This window comes from Cornus florida, unplaced genomic scaffold (genome assembly GCF_030987335.1).
Source record: "Cornus florida cultivar Cherokee Brave unplaced genomic scaffold, ASM3098733v1 CherokeeBrave_3.0.0_Hap2_Chr11, whole genome shotgun sequence".
Taxonomy (NCBI): Eukaryota; Viridiplantae; Streptophyta; class Magnoliopsida; order Cornales; family Cornaceae; genus Cornus; species Cornus florida.
Genome location: NW_026775581.1, coordinates 103,395,126 through 103,412,647, shown reverse-complemented (window position 1 = coordinate 103,412,647; position 17,522 = coordinate 103,395,126).

The window sequence follows — 17,522 nt, the reverse complement described above, 5'->3', positions numbered from 1 at the left end:
TAAACGTAGGAATACCGAGCTGTCCAAGCAGGAGAGTACCGAATCACAGGGAGGATAGTACTTTTAAGAGTAATATTAATTACTAGTAGCATTGGAGGTAGTAATAAAAGTATAGTACGAATTTAATCGCGTACATTAGTAGTTTTTAAAGAATATTTTATGATTATTCTTTTGAAAGTTTACGATTTAAAGAAGTTTTTAATAATGTAAACTATCAGTTTTGGCCATCTCTTTTGTGGTTTATGATGGTATTATTGGATTTATACACATATGTTTTTTAAACTATAATGGAATGTGTATGTTACAATAATAGATAACTATCACAGTGAAGTGTTTAGTTTGGATAAGAACTTGTGTACATTAATACAACAAGTTTGATAGTAAAGAAAGAATTCTCAGGATAGAGTAATGTTCTAACTATGAATTGACTTCGAAATATTTTGTGTACCTTCTGTGTTTTGCTCTACGAAGTATTTAGCATTTTGGTTTGGATAGGTTAGTTAGGACACTAGATATTTGCAGGCTCAGATTCCTAGCCAATTTAGTAGTTCAGGACAGGTACACTTATACGGTGTTACTTGGGATGGATTGGTTATCATACTACCATGCTCAAGTTAGTGGTTGTGATCGGTCTGTTGCTTTCACCATACCTGGTCAGGTTATGTATGTTGTCACTATACCACATTCTAACTTGGTCATTAGCACTTATTTGTTCCATGTGGAGGAGGAAACGGAGGAGGAGGTTACTGTATCTTTGGATCGTATACCAATTGTACAAGAATTTTTCAGATGTTTTTCAGGAGATTCCAGGGTTGCCGCCTAGTCGCGAGATTGACTTCGTGATTGACTTAGATCTAGGCACTAGGCCTATTGCTAGAGCACTGTATAGGATGGCACCAGTGGAGATGCGAGGGCTGAGGGATCAAATTTAGCAATTACTTAGCCAGGGTTTTATTCGTTGGAGTACTTCACCCTGGGGAGCATCAGTTCTATTTGTGAAGAAGAAGGATGGTTCACTTTGGCTGTGTATAGATTTCAGGGAATTGAACAAGGTTACTATTCGTAACAAGTATCCGTTACCTAGGATTGATGATCTTTTTGATCAGTTGAAGGGAACTACGTACTTCTCTAAGATTGATCTACGGTCTAGGTATCATCAACTTCGGGTTTGGGAGCCGGATGTTCCGAGAACAACGTTTCTCACTAGATATGGATCTTATGAGTTTCGTGTAATGCCGTTCGGGTTGACTAACGCACTAGCAGTGTTCATGGACTTAATGAACAGAGTTTTCAGGGCTTATTGGGATCAGTTTGTTATTATCTTTATTGATGATATCTTGATCCATTCTCGGTCGGAGGACGATCATGTGAGACATCTTCGTATAGTATTGCAGACGCTTTGTGAACGTCAGTTATTTGCCAAGTTCGAGAAATGTGAATTTTGGCAGCGGGAAGTGAAGTTTTTGGGTCACCTAGTGTCCGAAAGGGGGATAGCAGTAGATCCAGCCAAGGTTTTAGCCGTAGTTGAGTGGGGACAGCCTACTTTACCTACCGAGATTCGGAGTTTCCTCGGGTTGGCAGGATATTATCAGAGGTTCATCAAGGGGTTCTCTAAGATAGGTGGACCACTCACGTACCTAACTAAAAAGGGTGTACAGTTCGTGTGGGATGAACACTGTCAGCGAGCTTTTGATGAGCTGAAACCTAAGTTGACTTCTGCACCGGTTCTGGCTACTCCACAGAGTGGGATAGAGTATCTAGTCTATACAGATGCTTCTTTGCAGGGTCTTGGATGTGTTTTGATGCAGGAGGAGCGACCGATTTTATATGGATCTCGAAAGCTTAAGCCTCATAAGCTTAATTATCCAACACATGATTTGGAATTGGCAGCTGTGGTCTTTGCCTTATGCATATGTAGGCATTATCTGTTGGGTGAGTCCTTCAGATTATTCAATGATCACAAAAGTCTGCAGTATTTATTCACTCAGTGGGAGTTGAATGTGAGACAGTAGAGATGGTGGGAGTTTGTAAAAGACTATCACTTTTCTATACAGTATCATCCAGGGAAAGCGAATGTGGTGGCAGATGCGCTCAGTTGCCGACCTATTGGTAGCCTTTCTACTTTATTCACCACTGGGTGGAACGCTTTGAGGATTATGGATGAGTTATTGGATGTTTTTATGGCTTGCTTAGTGGTTATACATTCTACCATTCGCAAGGTTTTGCAAGCACAACTCACGGATCAGCAGTGTATTGACAAAATTGTAGGGATAGCTTCTGGGGAGGTTCCATTTTACTATATTGGGGCTAACGGAGGCTTGCGGTACAAGGGACGTCTGGTGTACCTTCTGCTGATACTTTGAGGAAGGATGTGATGACTGAGACTCATCACTCTGAGTTTTCTGTTCATCCAGGAGGAGACAAGATGTATCAGGATATGAAACGGTGATTTTGGTGGGCATGTATGAAAAGGGACATTGCTCTTCTTGTCTCCCGATGTAGTACTTGTTAAATGGTCAAGATTGATCATCAGAGGCCGCCAGGAGCTCTACAGCTACTACCGATACCGGAGTGGAAATGGGAGAGCATTTCTATAGATTTTGTGGAATGATTGCCAAATTCCTTCAAGGATCACAATTCCATTAGGTTATCGTGGATAGACTGACGAAATCAGCTCATTTCTTACCTTTTTGCACTGACTTCACCTCGGAGCAGTGGCGAGAATTTGCATTTTAGAGGTTGTGAAGTTACATGGTATTCTGTTGTCTATTATATCGAACAGGGATTTGAGTTTTGTATCCGGATTCTGGAAGAGTTTTCAGCAGGCTTTGGGTATTGAATTACACCTTGGTACTGCTTATCATCCTCAAACTGATGGACAGACTGAGAGGGTGAATCAGATAATGGAGGAAACGCTTTGGTCATGTGTTCTTGATTTCAAGGGCCACTGGAAGGGTTACTTACCGCTGGTGGAGTTTGCTTATAACAATAGTTTTTAAAAGACTATTGGGATGGCACCATTTAAGGCGTTATACGGTCACCCGTGTCGATCGCCTGTTTGTTGGATAGAGGTTGGTGAAAGCAGATTCTTGGGTCCTGAGTCTATTAAAGATACTTCTGAGAAGATTGTTCTTATTCGAGACCGCATGCGTACTGCTCAGAGTAGGCAAAAGAGTTATGTCGATCGTCGTACTCGTGCTTTGGAGTTTAGGGTTGGAGATCAGGTTCTACTCAAAGTGTCATCTATGAAAGGTGTTGTGCGCTTTGGGAAGAAAGAGAAGTTGTCACTGCGATTTGTCGGTCTATTCATGGTTACGGATCGAGTTGGAGCTGTTATTTATTGGTTGGCACTTCTGAATACTTTGGATCGTGTACACAATGTTTTCATGTTTCCATATTGCAGAAATTTCTGCGCGATGAGGATAGGTATCAGCATATCGATGTTGGAGAGATTGAGTTGCAGCCGGATGCAACTTATTTGGAGTCACCGTGTCGTATTATCGCCCGTCGGGATCAAATCCTTCGTAACAAGGTTATCCCTTTGGTTCGTGTTCAGAGGAGTCATCACAATGAGGCTGAGTCTACTTGGGAACGGGAGGATGTCATTCGCTCGCAATTTCCTAAATTTTGGGAAGAAGGTAAGAGCGAATTCCGAGGACGGAATTCCTGTTGTTAGGGGGGAAGAATGTAATACCTCTAATTTAACAAGGAAAGTTCTGGAATTTATTTAATTATTTAAATTGTGTTTTTATTTATTTAGTTGTGAATTTGTTGATTAAGTGTGACTTTATTTGTTTTTATTTATTTAGTGGTGGTTTGTGAATTAATTAATTAGTTATTAAATTGTATTTTATTTTTCTATTTTTCGTTAAGTGAATTAATTATTAAATGGTATTTTATTTTTCTATTTTTCGTTAATTGAACTTAGGGTTTTGTTTTATTTTTCTTTAGCCGACTTAGTTTCATGTCTAGTATTAAGACTAGAATTAGGGTAACCTTAATCCTATAAATATATACATTAAGGTTTTACCTAGGGTTTTAGAACTTAAACACGTCGGTGGAGGCAGAGAGAGAGAACAGAGGAAGGCTTACAGTAGTCGGAGTTCGCCGGAGAATTTAGGAAGCAACGGTGCAAGGTTTCAAACTGAGACCTAAAGGCAAGTTCTAAACCTATCTCTTTCCCTTAGGCTCGTGTTCTTTGCACGACTGATACAATTCCAGGATTTAATAAGAATTAAAAACTGAACTGGATTGCATGTTTTAAATGTTTAAAACTGGATGTGTGTTCAAGTTGTTTAATGTTTGTATTAAATTCTTTGTTGCGTTATTTCTGTTTTAAATCATATAAGTTGATGAGTAATGATTTTAATTAGTTTTATACCATGTTGTGAACCACTGGAATTAATTTAGTTTGCAAGTTTGGTGTGTTAAAACAATTGGGGTTCGGGAAAGCATAAACTGCTCGTATTAAACTCTTGATGCAAAATTCATGCTTTAATTGATTTTAGTAACTGAACAATGAATTTGGTGGATTTTAGAATAAGTTGGAACCTGATTTAAACACTTAGGAACCCTAGGTATGAAGGTCAGTTCATCAGAAACTCACCGGAATTGAAAACGATGAAGAACAGAGAGAGACGGCTCACTGTTTTAAAAAGCAGGCTCTTCCGGACGAAGAGCAAGCTCTACTTTTAAGTAGAGCCGGCTCTAGGGGTCTTGGAGCGGGCTCTTCTTCTAGTAGAGCCGGCTCCAAGATAGGAAGAGCAGGCTCTTCTTTTGGTGGAGCAGGCTCTTCCCTTGGGTGTGCGTTTTTTTAAATTTTTCTGCGACTGTGTGGGCTACAGAACTTGGATTTTGGGATTTTCAGTTTCTGTTGGAAGCTATACTGAGGTGTTTAGAGGTGGTCTAAGCTTGATTAAAATCCTTGAGAGAAGATTTATGCAAAATAAAACAACTTTGTTTTAGTGCGACAATGGACAATGCTTAATTAATCAGTTTACTGTGTTTTTGTTATGAAATGATGCAGAATTGCTTAAAACTTAGAATAGAAATTCTTAGCAATAAAATTCTCAATTAAACCTATCCCAATGTTATAAAATAAACGTGTGGATTTAAATGGTTTAGTATGCTTATTTGGCCCTAAGTTGGTTTACAGTTTGGATGGGAGGAACTGCAAGATGTTTAAGCTTTGGTATTAAAATTCTTAGTGATGATTTGCAGTTAGTCATGTTCCAGAATTACTAAAAATAAACCGGTGAACATTTATATTCTGTTATGGTTGATTAGAATTAATTGGTTTACATGTATAACCTGTAATATCAATTAGTGGACATTTCAGAGTAGTATGGATTAAGCTTGTTAATTGACAATTATTTTATCATGCTTAATATGGAACAATTGATATTTGTACTTAATGTTTTATTGTCAATTGTGGAATGTATGGATTGGTTGATAGTTATATTTTTATTTATTCTATTAACTGCCGGATGGATTGGATTGTATGCACCGGTATGGGACGGTGACATACTAGGTTTGGATTGGCTCAAAATTGCTATATCCTACCTATACGGAATAAGGGAATGGATTAAAAATAAATCCTACTTATATTTAGGCTAAGTCAAAGAAGCTGCACAAGCTGAATGACTAGCTGGATTACTGGTTATCTATGTTAAGTCTGTGCAGTTGAATAAGCTGAACGACTTACTAGATTTATTATGGATTGTTATGAACGGATTTTAAATATATTATTATGGTACCATGACATGAGCTTGAGACTCAGAGTCGACGGTTAGGGAGCGTATATGCAGTAGGATGCGTAGCTGGCTATGCTGGTTGTGGTGTACCCTGTTAGGCTTAGGTAGTCATGCCCACTCAGGTGCGTTTTGCATGTTGCCTTCTATTCAGGTTGAGACCCATATCATAGTCCAGCAAGAGTCCATAGTATGGATATATATATATATATACACGACTTATATAGTTATTGTTGAGTTGGTTAGAGTGTATATGCGTATCAAGTCTCTACTTGGATTGTAGTAGGTTAGAACTTGTTCGTGGGCCTGACTCACTCCTATTTTCTAGGTGTACGTCAGTTCCAGGCTTGAGCTTGTTCGTGCTGGGCAGAGAAGATCTTCCATTCTACCGACGATGTAGGACTTCTTTCTAGATATTTGATTTGGATTTTATCTTCAGTTTACTTTCATTTCAGTTTGGTTTTTAGGGGTCCACTGGAAATGGATTCCCGAGTTGTTAACTTATGGAGGTTTTGGATTATTGGGATTTAAGTATATTTAATATTAAAGGTTTTTATATTTAGTTTTCTTTCAGCTTAAACTTTATTTATCAAATTCATTTTGTCATCTGTGTTCGTATTACATATTAATTGTTTGATATTTCCCTCGGGTTTGGGCTTGGGCCTGATCAACCCGTATCTCGGATCCGAGGGCTATCACAACTTTCCACCAAGTCACTATCCGTGTAGCCAACAAGTTTAACCGAAACATTTGCTTGATAAAAAATACTATAATTAATGGTTCCTTTCGCGTACCTCAAAATTCTTTTTGTAGCCTCCCAATGACTTGAATGTTATTTCTCCATGAATCGGCTAACCAAACTTACCGCAAACATTATGTCTGGCCTTGTAGCGGTTAAGTATATCAAATTTCCAACCAAACATTGAAACATGGTAGAATCAACAAGCTTTCCTTCACCATTTTTGCTTAATTTTATTCCGGTGATGCATGGTGTTGAAACAGGATTAACTTGCTCCATCTTGAATTTTTTCAGAATTTTTCTAGCATAACTTTCTTGAGAAATAAAAATTCCCTCTTAAGATTGATGAACTTCAATGCCCAAAAAATGATGTAACTCACCTAAGTCCGTCATTTCAAATTCTTTCATCATTGAGACTTTAAAATCATTCAACAATTTCAGATTATTGCCGGTAAAAATTAAGTCATCAACATGAAGACTTACAATCATAAAGCCTCCTTCCAAATCATTTTTTATGTAGAGCGTGTGTTCGTAAGGACATTTTTGAAAACCATTTCTCTCAAAATATGAATTAATGCAGCTATACCAAGCTCGTGGGGATTGCTTCAAGCCATATAAAGCTTTGTTAAGCTTATACACCTTGTGTTCTCCCCCATTTTTCACAAACCCAAGAGGTTGTTCAACATAAATTTCTTCTTCAAGGATCTCATTCAAAAAAGCGGATTTAACATCCATTTGGAACAACTTCCAATCATTTTGGGCAGCAAGAGAAATTATCAAACGAATGGTATCAAGTCGAGAGACTGGACCAAATACCTCATTATAATCCTCCCCTTCTTTTTGTTTGTAACCTTTTGCAACAAGCCGTGCTTTGTACTTATTGATGGAGCCATTAGGATTCACCTTTGTTTTGAAAACCCATTTCACACCAATGAAATTTTTGTTTGGTGGTAGATTAGACAACTCTTATGTGCCATTCTTTTCAATGGCATTAATTTCTTCATTCATTGTTTTCTTCCACTTTTTCCCTTTGCGTGCTTCTTCATAAGAGATTGGATCTTCCCTTGTAAAGAAAGCAAAAAAGACAGGGTTGTCTTGATTCACTTCATTGGTAGATTCATAAAGTTCTTGCAAGCTTCTTGTCTTCCTCCCATGAGAAGATGGAGGGCCCTAAGAGGATCCTTCACTTGATGAGGGGCATGTTAAAGACAAATCACCATTAATTTCTTCACCTTGAAAATCATCAAAATTTGTTGCATTTGAAGAATCACCTATTTTTTGAATCAAGAAAAGAAGTCTTTTCATCAAATTTTACATCTCTACTAATCACAACTTTCTTTATTTTCGGATTGTATAGCTTATAGGCTTTGGACCTGTCACTATACCCAATAAAAATGCATTTTTCTACCTTATTATCAAGCTTATTTCTCATCACATCCGGAATATGTGCATAAGCAACACTTCCAAAAATCTTCAAGTGTTAAACACTAGACTTTTTTCCATACCATGTTTCATGAGGTGTACGATTCTTCAAAATTTTTGTGGGAGATCTGTTGATCAAATAAATAGCACAAGATACTGTTTCCGCCCAAAATTCCGATGGCAATTTTTTCTTTTTAAGCATGCATTTTGCCATTTCCATGACCATTTTATTTTTCCTTTCACTCACACCATTTTGTTATGGTGTGCGTCTAACTATTAACTCATACCGTATGCCAATATCTCTAAACAACCTCTCAAGTTCATTGGAAAGATATTCACACCCTTGATCCCTTCTTAATGTTTTAATTGGAAAACCGGAAAAAATTTCAACTTGGGCCTTGAAATCTTTGAAAGCTTGAAATGATTGAGATTTTTTTTTGAGAAGATATACCCAATTTTTTCTAGTGAAGTCATCAATAAATAGGAAAAAAATATCTATTACCTCCAAGAGATGGAATCGGCAATGTACCACACAAATCCATATAAACAAGATCTAATGGATGCTTAGCACGCCACAAGGATTATGAAGGAAATGGATCTCTATGTTGTTTTCCAAGCATGCATTCTTCACAAATTCCATTTATACTTTTAATTTGAGGCAGCCCTTCCACCATTTTCTTTTACACCAACAATTTCAAACTTCCAAAATTTAAGTGTCCAAACCTGTCATGCCACAACTTGGAGTCTCCTTTATCAACACTAGTGAAACAAGAAATATTAGCAATTTGGAGCTTGAGAGGAAAAAAATGGTTAGCCGCCATCCCAATTTTAGCAACAAGCTGATAGTTCTTTATCATGATGCATGTATTATCATGAAAATGAATATCATATCCTTTCCGTAAAAGATAACCGGTGCTAAGTAAATTACCTTTCAAGCCGGGCACATAATAAACTTCTGACATTTTCTCAATTTTGCCGGAATTTGTTTTGAATGAAACTTCTCCAATGCCTTGAATTTTGTAAACTCTAACATCTCCAATTGTTACTTGGCCATGACCCACTTCAACTAAATTTGAAAATAAATTTTTGTTACCGGTAATATGCTTGCTAGCACCACTATCCAAGTATCATACATCATCAGTATTATCACCATGACATGCAATCAACAAAGTTTCATAAGAGTCATTTTCATGGAAATCAAACTTGTTTTCATGCATAAAACCAGTCTCATTTTTTCCAACTTGTTTGTACTAACATTCACTAATTTTGTGACCAGGTTTATGGCAATGAAAACATTCAACATAGCCTTTTCTTCCTTGGTAAAAACCACGACCTCTTCCTCTTTGTGAAAAATTTGTTTGTTGATTTTTCTCATCTTCCTTGGAAGAATTTTCATTTTTTGAAAAAGTTCTTCCTCTTCCACGGAAATTAGAACCTCTTCCTTGGAAATTTCCACTTCTTCCACGGCCTCGACCATGGTTGTAACCACGGCCTCCCATAATTGAAACTTGAGATTTAAGAGCTTGGTCAAGAGAAGGAAGATTTCTTTGAATGATCCGAATTTCATGAGCCTCCAAAGATCTCAATAAATTATCTAGACAAAGGGAAGAAAGATCTCTTGATTCTTCAATGGCAACTACAACATAATCAAATTTTTTAGGCAAGTTGCGAAGAATTTTTTCAACCACTCTTTTCTCTTCTAAAATTTCTCCATTGGAAGCCATTTGATTTACTATAGATGTAACATTTGTAAAATACTCAGAAATAGATGAATTCTCCTTCATTTCTAACTTCTCAAATTCCAATCTTAAGGTTTGATGACGTACCTTTTTCACTTTTTTCTCACTTTTGTATACTGCTTGTATAATCTCCCAAGCTTGCTTGGATTTGGTGGCTTTTGCAAGTCTTTCGTAGATAAGCATTTCAATTGTTTGGTAGATTGTGAAAAGTGCCTTGCTATTCTTTAATTGCTTCTCATTCAAAGCATTCTTTTGTACTTAAGTTAAATCATCTTTATTTTCGGGTTCATCAAAACCCTCGACGTTTGTCTTGATATCTACAATATTTGAAATTACAGATCGAGGTATTTATATCTAACTATTTATTTATGCATTATAGACTATGTGAAAATAATGAAGTTTTAAGATCTTAAGATTCATGTTTATTTGTGATTAATGATTTGCACGAATAATTGTAATTTACATGTGTTATTAGAGCTTATGGTTTATGAATTCATTATTTTTCATTAATGTTCCATAAGTTTAAATTAAAATCAAATAATTTAATTTATTAGATTCGGTGTCTATATATACATATACAATAGCGTTCTCATGGAACTGTTTGTGCGTGATATGTTTTGATCAATTTGTTGGCATCAAATAATTAATCAAAATTGTGTGCCTCGATTTCCAAAATTAAATGAATTACCGAAAGTTGAATAATGATACATAGTTTATATGATAGTTTCATATATGTAAAATAGATCCATAATGTGGGTAAGATAAATAACATATATGTTTTAGATTCTCAATTTTCGTGCATGATTTGAATGATACATGAAATTGGAAAGTTGTAAGTCATGTTTTTTTTTTTTTTTTGAAGAAAACTTATTGGTACATAACTTGTCCAATAATTTCAAAGATTCGTGTTTTTAATTTTTTAAAAATGAAAAATAAATTATGCAATACATAAAGTATGTGTATTTATTTATTCTATTGAAAATTTGTATTTTTAGAACAATACGTGAGTCTAAAAATTTAATTTAATGTTATTGGACATGTAAATAATTATTTTTTTGTACCCATACATGCATACATATTTGAGAATCAATTTTAAAGTGATTCAATTATGATCTTCAAGTTCAAAAATAAAAATTATATGTTTTATTATGTATATAAATAAAATGATACTTTATTGAATTTTTTGGACTATTAAGTTTCTGGAACCGAACCTACCTAAATTTAGATCGATCAATATGAGTATGTGTATATAATGTTAAATAGGTAAATTAATGATGAAGAAACCACTATCTAATTTAATATTCATGTTATGTGAGGGTTAGTAGCTATCAAAGTGGTCTAACTATAATGATTGATGAATATTAATTTTAGTAGTAGACATAACTAATGATGAATTAGTTACTAGCTAGTTTAATATTCATATTATGTAAAGGTTGGTAGCTATCAAAGTGGCACAACCATAATGGTTGATGAATATTAATTTTAGTAGTAAACATAATTGCAATATTTCATGAATTATGATACTTATGATTTTTTTTTTTTTTTTTTTGTGATATTCATGAATATTAAATTTATTTAATTATGAGAAATAATTCCCCAAATGTAATTGATTTTCAAGTGATTAAATGAAAATTAAGTGATTGTATGTATTTTTTAATTAGGTAGATATAGAATATTCAAATGTAACTTATCTGTTTAATTAAATAATGTATCACCAATAAAGGTATACATATAAATACAAATAAGCATCATTATTAGTATTTTATAGTTGCCACCCAAAGGGGTACTATAGTTATACATTGTATTTATATTTTAAGTTATATATACGTGTTATGAACTCAAAGCATAATTGTTGTGAGTATTTTATCTTATTATGTTTGTTTTATTACATCCCTTAATTCGCATGCTACATCTGTTCTAATTCTCAATAGGACTAACTTCTCATAATGGAATGAGTAAGTTAAGTTCAAAATTTAGGAGAGAACGAACAGATTAAGCATTATAACTATGCGAATAATTATTCCCCATAGTGATAGTGTTAAGGAATATTTGACTAAAAGAATGTTTTTGTATTGTAAATAAATACCTAAAACGAAAATTATTGATTGATATCACTACTATGCATTTTTGTTGATACTCGTACCATGTATGAACATATTTTTTAGATGATTAATGTTGCTACAAATTTAAGAACCTTATGGATGATTGTAGATGAGAATTTTCTTATTCAATTTATTCTCAATTTTTTGTCTACTCAGTATGGGTCATTTCGAATTAACGCTATTAAGATAAGTGGAAAGTGAATTAATTGACCATTATGTTAATTTCGGAGTAGACAAGGCTTAAGCAGCAAGGTAATTATTATGTTCATCCGATGACTCAAGATGTTAAAAAGAAATTTGGAAATAAGCCTAAAAAGACATTAAGTGAGTAACACCCAAAATTAAAAGATTTAGGTAAATCTACTAAAAAAAAAAAAAAAAAAAAAAAAAGAAATGTAATAATACAAAAGTGTTATTTATGTATTGAACACTTTTAGAAAGATTACATAAAACATTAAGGATGATTCGAAAAAGAATAGTAAGTCTTTGGCTTTTGTATATTTCGAATTACTTATTGAAATTATTTTTAATTCGTGATAGGTTGATTTAAGTATAAATGTTTATGTTTCTAATAGATAGTAAGGATTTCTTATGGCCTAAACCACAAATTCAACGAGAATTTTTATTTATGAGAATTGAAAAAAAAAAAAAAAAAAAAAAAAAAAAAAAAAAAAAAAAAAATTGTTGAAACCATTGTGACATTATGTTTAGTGTTAGACAGTAGATTTATTTATATTGTTTTAAACTTTTTATGTTTATTCAATTTCTCTCAATTTGATTTTATTTCAAAACTTTATGTTAATGATTTTTCCTTTAAGTTTGATAATGATCTTTATTTAAGAAATTCTAATTTGTGAGTTGTGGTATTCTTTTGATGATTTCTTTAAATTTAAATTTGATAATTTATTTATTAAAACCCTTTTAACCTTACATCATAACGTTAGAATTAAGCGCATCTCAATTAATGAAATTCATTTATCTTGTGGCATAAAAGACTGGATAATATTCAGTGAAATGTTAGAAAAATTAGTAAATTATGTGATTCTTCTGAATTTAGACTTTACTGATTTTGTTGTGTGTGTGGATTGTATTAAAGGCAAACAAATCAAACACATAAAGAAATGAGTCACAAGAAGTACAGAGCTTTTTTAAAATTATTTACACAGACATTTATGGACCTTTTGATGTTCCATCTTTTGGTGGAAAAAAGTATTTTATCTCTTTTATAGTTAATTTTTCACGTTATGGATACATCTATTTGTTGAATGAAAAATCTCAAGTAGTGGATACTCATGAAATATACATAAATGAGGTTGAAGAACAACTAGATAGAAAAGTGAAAATCATAAAGTTATATAGAGGTGGTGAATATTATGGAAAGTATGATGAAACGGGTTAAAACTCTAACCGTTTGCTAAACTCTTTGAAATGTATGACATTTGTGCTTAATACACTATATCAGGCATGCCATAGTAGAAGCGTGTAACTGAAAAGCGTAATTGTACTCTTATGGATATGGTTAGGAGTATGTTAAGTAATTCATCGTTACCCATAATGTTGTAGATGTTAAGTAATTTAAATGGTACAAGTTTTACTATCCTAAACATAGTACGACAATTATTGAAATCGGTAATGTCAGATTCATTGAGAATGGTGAAATCAGTGGGAGTGATAAAAATAAAAATGTAATCATTCCAGAAGTTAAGATACAAATCTCTTTACCTATAACTTCTAAAGAAATAATTGTTCCTTCAGTTGTTGAACCGTATAACAACGATGAATAATTGAATGATCAACAGCTCCATGATGAGATTGTCATCAATGAATAGATTGTAAAAGAACCATAAGGAATAACATTAAGACGGTCTCAAAAGGGAGATCTGCTATTCCGGATGACTATGTGGTATATCTGCAAGAATTTAATTTTGATTGATATTCTGAATAAGAGTTTAGAAATAGGAAGTCTATATGGAACAACCTGAAGGCTTTATATTAGAGAGTAAATAATACATGGTCTGTAAACTTAAGATGTCAATATATGAACTTAAACAAGCTTCCTGACAATGGTATATTAAGTTCAATGATACCATTATTTCTTTTGGGGGTTGATCAGTGTATATACTATAAGGTTAGTGGGAGTAAGTTTATATTTCTAATTCTATATATATTGATGATATTTTGTTTGGTAGTAATGATCTTAGTTTATTATATGAAACTAAAAGTTATCTCTAAGAACTTTGAAATGAAATATATGGATGAGGTATCTTACGTGATAGGAACAGATCATGTGGATTTTTAGAATTGTCTCAAAAAACATATATTGAAAGAGTTCTAGAAAGATTTGGTATGGAACATTATTTAACTAGTATTGTTCTATATATAAAAAGAGATAAATTCAGCCTAATACAATCTCAAAAAATGAGTTAACTAGAAGGTAAAGAAATGAAAAATATTCCTTATGCATATATTGTGGAATTTGATATATATACAAGTTGGTAGGGGATAAAAGATTATATGCTCATACTTAGAAAGATATTTTTATGAATATGTGGATAATTATTAATTCACAATTAGTTATTTGTTCCTTTTGACTAAAAGAACAATATTATTAAAAAGTGTAAAGGAATTTATTGTTACTTTGTCTATTATGAATTTTTAATTTGTAGCATGCTTTGAGACTATAATTTATAGTTGCAGAATTTATTTCAGGACTTAGAGTTATGGGTACCATTTTCAAATTGCTGAAAATTTATACTGCAATTGTTGATATTTTTATATGAAAAATGATAGGTATTCTAAAGTTGAAATACTTTATCATTAAAGAAGATGTTTAGAAACAACGAATGTTTATTGAACATATAAGTACAGAATTTATTATTGCAATCCATTAACGAATGGACGGTACCCAAGACATTTATAGAATATGTTGAAAGAATAGGTCTTAAATGTAGTCAATGATGATTATTTTAATTGTGAATTGCTTAACAGTGCTTATATATATTTAATATTTTGCGCTGATAAAATGTGTTTATAATGTTTTCTATTAATTAATATACATGTACGTATTACTTTAATATATTAATTAATATACATGTACGTATTACTTTAATAAATGACAATAGGAATAGGCTTGGAAAAGATATTATTGTTAACTCATTATTGATACTTCTCATTTATAGACTATGTTGAATAGGTTACTAGTGTTGTGGTACATGGAAGGGAATGTGTCATTTAGGGACATATAACCGTCTTGACTCGCATTGGTAATTTATTTACCATGGTATTTATGATGACCAACTTAATGAGTCAATCTGATTTATGGTGCACACTAATAATTATTTTACTAAACCACTACAAAAGTTATCATATGGGCCAAGTGGGAGACTGTAAGATATTTTCTTATATTTGTGGCCCACATGATTTGGACACGTGATTTACTTCTATTCTTTGGTGGTTAAATAAAATAGATATCACTTTAATATTATATTATTTGGTCAACTTATAAATTACATTTTTGGTAATTAAGTATTGCAGAAGTGTTTTCCTATTTATTCCTTACTTTGATGGAAAATGGAATTAAAGTTACTAAAAGGAAAACTGGTCATCTCTCTGCCTTTATAAAAATGCATATTCCCATCAGTTATGTACGCTAGTGAAATAACACGTTTATGTGTGCAAAAGGCCAAGAGAGAAAAATCAGTTTCCACACTTTGACTTGCAGTTTACCACGTTGTTCGTTACGCAGAAAGAATCTCGACGTTTGCCTTGATATCTACAATATTTGTAATTACAGATCGAGATATTTATATCTAATTATTTATTTATGCATTATAAACTATGTAAAAATAATGAAATTCTGAGATGTTATGATTCATGTTTATTTGTGACTAATAATTTGTACAAAATAATTATAGTTTATGTTGTGCGCACACATGGAACGTTCAAAATTGTCAACATATACATACATATACAGTTGAGACAAATGTAGCAAGGAGTATCAATCAATTGGCACCTGCCAATTGGTTAAATATTTTAGTGGCAGTTTTGATTTTTTTTTCATTCAATTTTGTCATTGTTAATTTTCTAGTCAGAACATGAGAAATTGGAGGCCGGTCGTGAATTACTGTAAGAAAAAATAAAGGAGGGAAGTTTATTGATTCGCCCATTTCAACGACCCACCAACAATTGAAATTGACTATAAAATTTTAACAAGCTTGCTAGCTGCAACTGTTTTTTCATATCTGTCTCATCTCTACAGAGCAATCTGAGTTTGCAAAGCATTGAAGTCCACCTATTGCTGCGGTGGTTGTTGCTCAACCTCCCACTTCATAATCAAAATGTATGGAATTGTACCAATCATATGGGAAGATTGAGGGCCCTACAGACTTCAGAAGAGATACTCAAGGACATGATCCGTTTTCCATATATATCTATATACAAATAAACACCCACAATAAAGAAAAATATCATGACACCGGTGTGCTAATCTGTAATGATTATTCTTTCTTCTTATCACCGGATTGTCTTTCCTACGCCCATTTCTTTTCTGTTTTTTTTTAAATAAATAAAGTCAATGTACAAGTTGTTGCAATTTCATTTTTTTTTTTTCTTTCTAGAAATGAAAACAAAATGAAAAGTCTAGAGACACCCTACAGCTTTTTCAAATGGAAGTGAGGAGATAGTTGTAGTAACCATCAACGTTAAGCAACATTTAAAAAAAAAACAAAAAAAAAACAAAACAAAAACAAAACAAAACAAAAAAAACTATCCACATTAAGCAAACCCATGCCTGCCAAAATTTCAGATTACATTAATAAAGCTTTAGTACGTCGTGGAGTGATTAGTTAGCAAACAGAAAACTAATATTACTTTTATTAATAAAGTAAACGCAAATATGAAATAAAAAGAAGTAATGCTATTAAGAAAACTCCTCACATAAATATGAGCTCAATTTAATAATTAAATATAGAGAGCGGGTGACTTCTGTCATGAGATGAACTCTCATACCAGCATTACTCAATAAAAAAAACGAAAAGAGGGGAACTAACGTGGATGGGGAATAAAAAGTTGTTACATTGATATAAGGAGTAAACTAATACATATAATTAAGTAATTAATTTTTAAAATTCTATATTCATATATTACTCCCCCATGTATAAGTTTCTGGCTTAGCTTCTGGAATTTGACTTATGATAGAAGGTGGGTGAGTGGCCAAAACACTTGCAGCTTGAGCACATTTGAGTCTTGATATTCGACTCAGATGTACGCTTACTACCTGTCCAGAGCTGACCTTGAGTTTTAGGTTGCTCGGGAGCTCTGAATTTGCATTGACTCCCATTTGAGCTTTGCTAGATGCTTTATTTTATATTTTTATATTACTCCTTGCTTATGGAATAATATTATGAATTAACAACTATATATACCCCACATGGTTAAGTAATACATGCAGATGATAATATATTATAAGTAATATATATGCCCCCTAATACAGATTAATTATTGCTTAAGGAATAATTCTGCAATAGGTTCCGTCTAAATTACATTACTAATTAGTCTAATGGGTGCACAATCAAGGGCAGAACCAGAAATTTGTGGTTGGAGGGCCAAGTTTGGACCATGCAATTAAAGTTAGAAAAGTTTATACATAAAAATTCTTAAATTTGAGCTGTTAAAAATATAATTAAAAGAGTAATGAAATTTCAAGAAGGGGCACCCCTAGCTCCGCCCGTCACAGCACAGATGATAATGTGATATATATAGAATACCAAAC